The sequence below is a fragment of the Pseudophryne corroboree genome, unplaced genomic scaffold (genome assembly GCF_028390025.1).
Source record: "Pseudophryne corroboree isolate aPseCor3 unplaced genomic scaffold, aPseCor3.hap2 scaffold_2665, whole genome shotgun sequence".
NCBI lineage: Eukaryota > Metazoa > Chordata > Amphibia > Anura > Myobatrachidae > Pseudophryne > Pseudophryne corroboree.
In genome coordinates, this window is record NW_026969326.1 from 28061 (window position 1) to 35587 (window position 7527).

The 7527-nt window shown below is 35.5% G+C and overlaps 4 non-coding genes across 4 annotated transcripts; all 4 read right to left on the reverse strand.

Annotated features, from left to right (window-relative positions):
- Window positions 1-613: 613 nt before the first annotated feature.
- TRNAT-UGU (transfer RNA threonine (anticodon UGU)) lies at window positions 614-706 on the reverse strand. The gene is given in 2 exon segments: window positions 614-649; window positions 669-706. It is a non-coding gene; the product is annotated as a tRNA-Thr (tRNA).
- A 1712-nt stretch (window positions 707-2418) lies between these two features.
- Window positions 2419-2511, reverse strand: TRNAT-UGU (transfer RNA threonine (anticodon UGU)). Its single transcript is given in 2 exon segments — window positions 2419-2454; window positions 2474-2511. It is a non-coding gene; the product is annotated as a tRNA-Thr (tRNA).
- Window positions 2512-3320: 809 nt separating this feature from the next.
- TRNAT-UGU (transfer RNA threonine (anticodon UGU)) lies at window positions 3321-3413 on the reverse strand. The gene is given in 2 exon segments: window positions 3321-3356; window positions 3376-3413. It is a non-coding gene; the product is annotated as a tRNA-Thr (tRNA).
- Window positions 3414-6929: 3516 nt separating this feature from the next.
- TRNAT-UGU (transfer RNA threonine (anticodon UGU)) lies at window positions 6930-7022 on the reverse strand. The gene is given in 2 exon segments: window positions 6930-6965; window positions 6985-7022. It is a non-coding gene; the product is annotated as a tRNA-Thr (tRNA).
- Between the last annotated feature and the right edge of the window lie 505 nt (window positions 7023-7527).

Sequence of the window (7527 nt, forward strand, 5' to 3'; positions counted from 1 at the left end):
ATAAATGTCATATTTTAGCTTCTGTGGTCATTTTTTACAAGCTAAACACTGCAAAACTGTTTTACAGTTGAAGCAAGGATAAAATATCAACTCTAGTGATGAGACACTTGCTGTAATGACTTACACCCCAGATGGGACTTGGACCCATAACCCCTAGCTTAGGAGAACAGTGACTTATCCATTATGCCAGTGGTGCTTACTGATGTTCTTATTTAAGACTGATAGGTTTTTAATAGTCAATTATTTATTTTTGAGGAAAAAGTGTAGCTGTTTACTGTGTTCTTTGCATTACCAAGTCCAGCAAGAGATGTGCTGATACTATCCAGAGCTGTCAGTATGGATTATCATGCTATATTGCAGAAAATCAAGTTGATGCAACTGCTTTACCAACAGTATGTTAATCTTTTCCATTGCTGTTTTGTTGGCTGACTGAAGGAAGATATGCAGTGCATTTGATCCAAAGCAGATGTGTGCTGACAACTTAAATACAAACTCATGTTTGTGTTTTTTCTTTCTTTCTTCCATCCTTTGTAATATCATATTAAATATTAAGGTAGCAGATTATAATCTATGACTAATGACATAAGAAAAGGAAAAAACCAGTATACAAAGCTGCTCAAGGTGAGGCTTGAACTCACAACCTCGGCATTGCTCAACAGATACTGTCTTACAAGTACCGCGTGCTGACCAAGTGCACCACTGGAGCACTTTGCAGCATTTATTGGTTATGCTAGATGTGGATTTTATTCAATATTATCAGTACAGTCATAAGAATTGAAAAAGAAAATCATTTTTGGTGATGAATGATGAGCAACAAACGAACGTGCATGCCAGATGGCACTTGAATAAGCTGTCCACGGTGATAGAAAAGGTTTTAAAAAAACAACAACAATGTTATCATAATAAATGTCATTTTTTAGCTTCTGTGGTCATTTTTTGCAAGCTAAACACTGCAAGACTGTTCTACAGTTGAAGCAAGGATAAAATATCAACTCTAGTGATGAGACACTTGATGTAATGACTTCCAACTGAGATGGGACTTAAACCCACAACCATTGTCTTAGGAGAACAGTGCCTTATCCATTATGCCAGTGGTGCTTACTGATGTCCTAATTTAAGACTGATAGGTTTTTAATAGTCAATTATTTATTTTTGAAAAAAAGTGAAGCTGTTTACTGTGTTCTTTGCATTACCAAGTCCAGCAAGAAATGTGCTGGTACTAACCAGAGCTGTCAGTATGGATTATCATGCTATATTGCAGAAAATCAATTTGATGCAACTGCTTTACCAACAGTATGTTAATCTTTTCCATTGCTGTTTTGTTGGCTGACTGAAGGAAGATATGCAGTGCATTTGAACCAAAGCAGATGTGTGCTGACAACTTAAATGCACAATCATGTTTGTGTTTTTTCTTTCTTTCTTCCATCCTTTGTAATATCATATTAAATATTAAGGTAGCAGATTATAATCAATGACTAATGACATAAGAAAAGAAAAAAAAATGTATACTAAGCTGCTCCAGTTGAGGCTTGAACTCACAACCTCGGCATTGCTCAACAGATACTGTCTTACAAGCGCCGCACGCTGACCAAGTGCACCACTGGAGAACTTTGCAGCATTTGTTGGTTATGCTAGATGTGGATTTTATTCACTACAATCAGTACAGTCATAAGAATTGAAAAAGAATATCATTTTTGGTGATGAATGATGAGCAACAAAGGTACATGCATGCCAGATGGCACTTGAATAAGCTGTCCACGGTGATAGAAAAGGTTTAAAAAAACAACAACAATAATGTTATCATAATAAATGTCATATTTTAGCTTCTTTGGTCATTTTTTACAAGCTAAACACTGCAAGACTGTTTTACAGTTGAAGCAAGGATAAAATATCAACTCTAGTGATGAGACACTTGCTGTAATGACTTCCACCACAGATGGGACTTGGACCCACAACCCCTGGCTTAGGAGAACAGTGACTTATCCATTATGCCAGTGGTGCTTACTGATGTTCTTATTTAAGACTGATAGGTTTTTAATAGTCAATTATTTATTTTTGAGGAAAAAGTGTAGCTGTTTACTGTGTTCTTTGCATTACCAAGTCCAGCAAGAGATGTGCTGATACTATCCAGAGCTGTCAGTATGGATTATCATGCTATATTGCAGAAAATCAATTTGATGCAACTGCTTTACCAACAGTATGTTAATCTTTTCCATTGCTGTTTTGTTGGATGACTGAAGGAAGATATGCAGTGCATTTGATCCAAAGCAGATGTGTGCTGACAACTTAAATACAAACTCATGTTTGTGTTTTTTCTTTCTTTCTTCCATCCTTTGTAATATCATATTAAATATTAAGGTAGCAGATTATAATCAATGACTAATGACATAAGAAAAGAAAAAAAAATGTATACTAAGCTGCTCCAGGTGAGGCTTGAACTCACAACCTCGGCATTGCTCAACAGATACTGTCTTACAAGTACCGCGCGCTGACCAAGTGCACCACTGGAGCACTTTGCAGCATTGTTGGTTATGCTAGATGTGGATTTTATTCAATACAATCAGTACAGTCATTAGAATTGAAAAAGAAAATAATTTTTGGTGATGAATGATGAGCAACAAAGGAACATGCATGCCAGATGGCACTTGAATAAGCTGTCCACGGTGATAGAAAAGGTTTTAAAAAAACAACAACAATGTTATCATAATAAATGTCATATTTTAGCTACTGTGGTCATTTTTTACAAGATAAACACTGCAAGACTGTTTTACAGTTGAAGCAAGGATAAAATATCAACTCTAGTGATGAGACACTTGCTGTAATGACTTCCACCCCAGATGGGACTTTGACCCACAACCCCTGACTTAGGAGAACAGTGACTTATCCATTATGCCAGTGGTGCTTACTGATGTTCTTATTTAAGACTGATAGGTTTTTAATGGTCAATTAATTATTTTTGAGGAAAAAGTGAAGCTGTTTACAGTGTTCTTTTCATTACCAAGTCCAGCAAGAAATGTGCTGGTACTATACAGAGCTGTCAGTATGTATTATCATGCTATATTGCAGAAAATCAATTTGATGCAACTGCTTTACCAATAGTATGTTAATATTTTCCATTGTTGTTTTGTTGGCTGACTGAAGGAAGATATGCAATGCATTAGAACCAAAGCAGATGTGTGCTGACAACTTAAATACAAACTCATGTTTGTGTTTTTTCTTTCTTTCTTCCATCCTTTGTAATATCATATTAAATATTAAGGTAGCAGTTTATAATCAATGACTATTGACATAAGAAAAAGAATAAAAACAGTAAACAAAGCAGCTCCAGGTGAGGCTTGAACTCACAACCTCAGCATTGCTCAACAGATACTGTCTTACAAGTACCGCGCGCTGACAAATTGCGCCACTGGAGCATTTAGCAGCATCAATTGGTTATACTAGATGGGAATTTTATTCAATACAATCAGTACAGTCATAAGAATTTAAAAAGAAAATTATTTTTGGTGATGAATGATGAGCAACAAACGAACGTGCATGCCAGATGGCACTTGAATAAGCTGTCCACGGTGATAGAAAAGGTTTAAAAAAAACAACAACAATGTTATCATAATAAATGTAATTTTTTAGCTTCTGTGGTCATTTTTTGCAAGCTAAACACTGCAAGACTGTTGTACAGTTGAAGCAAGGATAAAATATCAACTCTAGTGATGAGACACTTGCTGTAATGACTTCAAACTGAGATGGGACTTAAACCCACAACCATCGGCTTAGGAGAACAGTGCCTTATCCATTATGCCAGTGGTGCTTACTGATATCCTAATTTAAGACTGATAGGTTTTTAATAGTCAATTATTTATTTTTGAAAAAAAGTGAAGCTGTTTACTGTGTTCTTTGCATTACCAAGTCCAGCAAGAAATGTGCTGTTACTAACCAGAGCTGTCAGTATGGATTATCATGCTATATTGCAGAAAATCAATTTGATGCAACTGCTTTACCAACAGTATGTTAATCTTTTCCATTGCTGTTTTGTTGGCTGACTGAAGGAAGATATGCAGTGCATTTGAACCAAAGCAGATGTGTGCTGACAACTTAAATGCACAATCATGTTTGTGTTTTTTCTTTCTTTCTTCCATCCTTTGTAATATCATATTAAATATTAAGGTAGCAGATTATAATCAATGACTAATGACATAAGAAAAGAAAAAAAAACGTATACTAAGCTGCTCCAGGTGAGGCTTGAACTCACAACCTCGGCATTGCTCAACAGATACTGTCTTACAAGTACCACACGCTGACCAAGTGCACCACTGGAGAACTTTGCAGCATTTATTGGTTATGCTAGATGTGGATTTTATTCAATACAATCAGTACAGTCATAAGAATTGAAAAAGAAAATCATTTTTGGTGATGAATGATGAGCAACAAAGGAACATGCATGCCAGATGGCACTTGAATAAGCTGTCCACGGTGATAGAAAAGGTTTAAAAAACAACAACAATAATGTTATCATAATAAATGTCATATTTTAGCTTCTGTGGTCATTTTTTAAAAGCTAAACACTGCAAGACTGTTTTACAGTTGAAGCAAGGATAAAATATCAACTCTAGTGATGAGACACTTGCTGTAATGACTTCCACCCCAGATGGGACTTGGACCCACAACCCCTGGCTTAGGAGAACAGTGACTTATCCATTATGCCAGTGGTGCTTACTGATGTTCTTATTTAAGACTGATAGGTTTTTAATAGTCAATTATTTATTTTTGAGGAAAAAGTGAAGCTGTTTACAGTGTTCTTTTCATTACCAAGTCCAGCAAGAAATGTGCTGGTACTATACAGAGCTGTCAGTATGGATTATCATGCTATATTGCAGAAAATCAATTTGATGCAACTGCTTTACCAATAGTATGTTAATATTTTCCATTGTTGTTTTGTTGGCTGACTGAAGGAAGATATGCAGTGCATTAGAACTAAAGCAGATGTGTGCTGACAACTTAAATACTTACTCATGTTTGTGTTTTTTTCTTTCTTTCTTCCATCCTTTGTAATATCATATTAAATATTAAGGTAGCAGATCATAATCTATGACTATTGACATAAGAAAAAGAAAAAAAAAGTAAACAAAGCTGCTTCAGGTGAAGTTTGAACTCACAACCTCGGCATTGCTCAACAGATACTGTCTTATAAGTACCGTGCGCTGACCAATTGCGCCACTGGAGCACTTAGCAGCATCAATTGGTTATGCTAGATGTGGCTTTTATTCAATACAATCAGTACAGTCATAAGAAATGAAAAAGAAAATCATTTTTGGTGATGAATGATGAGCAACAAACGAACGTGCATGCCAGATGGCACTTGAATAAGTTGTCCACGGTGATAGAAAAGGTTTAAAAAAAACAACAACAATGTTATCATAATAAATGTCATTTTTTAGCTTCTGTGGTCATTTTTTGCAAGCTAAACACTGCAAGACTGTTGTACAGTTGAAGCAAGGATAAAATATCAACTCTAGTGATGAGACACTTGCTGTAATGACTTCAAACTCAGATGGGACTTAAACCCACAACCACTGGCTTAGGAGAACAGTGCCTTATCCATTATGCCAGTGGTGCTTACTGATGTCCTTATTTAAGACTGATCGGTTTTTAATAGTCAATTATTTATTTATTTTTAAAAAGTGAAGCTGTTTACTGTGTTCTTTGCATTACCAAGTCCAGCAAGAAATGTGCTGGTACTATCCAGAGCTGTCAGTATGGATTATCATGCTATATTGCAGAAAATCAATTTGATGCAACTGCTTTACCAACAGTATGTTAATCTTTTCCATTGCTGTTTTGTTGGCTGACTGAAGGAAGATATGCAGTGCATTTGAACCAAAGCAGATGTGTGCTGACAACTTAAATGCACAATCATGTTTGTGTTTTTTCTTTATTTCTTCCATCCTTTGTAATATCATATTAAATATTAAGGTAGCAGTTTATAATCAATGACTAATGACATAAGAAAAGGAAAAAAACATTATACAAAGCTGATCCAGGAGAAGCTTGAAGTCACAACCTCGGCATTGCTCAACAGATACTGTCTTAAAAGTATTGTGCACTGACCAATTGCACCAATGGAACACTTTGCAGCATTAATTGGTTATGCTAGATGTGGATTTTATTCAATACAATCAGTACAGTCATAAGAATTGAAAAAGAAAATCATTTTTGGTGATGAATGATGAGCAACAAAGGAACATGCATGCCAGATGGCACTTGAATAAGCTGTCCACGGTGATAGAAAAGGTTTAAAATAAGCCAACAACAATGTCATCTTAATAAATGCCATATTTAGCTTCTGTGGTCATTTTTTGCAAACTAAACACTGCAAGACTGTTGTACAGTTGAAGCAAGGATAAAATATCAACTCTAGTGATGAGACACTTGCTATAATGACATCAAACTCAGATGGGACTTAAACCCACAACCACTGGCTTAGGAGAACAGTGCCTTATCAATTATGCCAGTGGTGCTTACTGATGTCCTTATTTAAGACTGATCGGTTTTTAATAGTCAATTATTTATTTATTTTAAAAAGTGAAGCTGTTTACTGTATTCTTTGCATTACCAAGTCCAGCAAGAAATGTGCTGGTACTATCCAGAGCTGTCAGTATGGATTATCATGCTATATTGCAGAAAATCAATTTGATGCAACTGCTTTACCAACAGTATGTTAATCTTTTACATTGCTGTTTTGTTGGCTGACTGAAGGAAGATATGCAGTGCATTTGAACCAAAGCAGATGTGTGCTGACAACTTAAATGCACAATCATGTTTGTGTTTTTTCTTTCTTTCTTCAATACTTTGTAATATCATATTAAATATTAAGGTAGCAGTTTATAATCAATGACTATTGACATAAGAAAAAGAATAAAAACAGTAAACAAAGCAGCTCCAGGTGAGGCTTGAACTCACAACCTCAGCATTGCTCAACAGATACTGTCTTACAAGTACCGCGCGCTGACAAATTGCGCCACTGGAGCATTTAGCAGCATCAATTGGTTATACTAGATGGGAATTTTATTCAATACAATCAGTACAGTCATAAGAATTTAAAAAGAAAATTATTTTTGGTGATGAATGATGAGCAACAAACGAACGTGCATGCCAGATGGCACTTGAATAAGCTGTCCACGGTGATAGAAAAGGTTTAAAAAAAACAACAACAATGTTATCATAATAAATGTAATTTTTTAGCTTCTGTGGTCATTTTTTGCAAGCTAAACACTGCAAGACTGTTGTACAGTTGAAGCAAGGATAAAATATCAACTCTAGTGATGAGACACTTGCTGTAATGACTTCAAACTGAGATGGGACTTAAACCCACAACCATCGGCTTAGGAGAACAGTGCCTTATCCATTATGCCAGTGGTGCTTACTGATATCCTAATTTAAGACTGATAGGTTTTTAATAGTCAATTATTTATTTTTGAAAAAAAGTGAAGCTGTTTACTGTGTTCTTTGCATTACCAAGTCCAGCAAGAAATG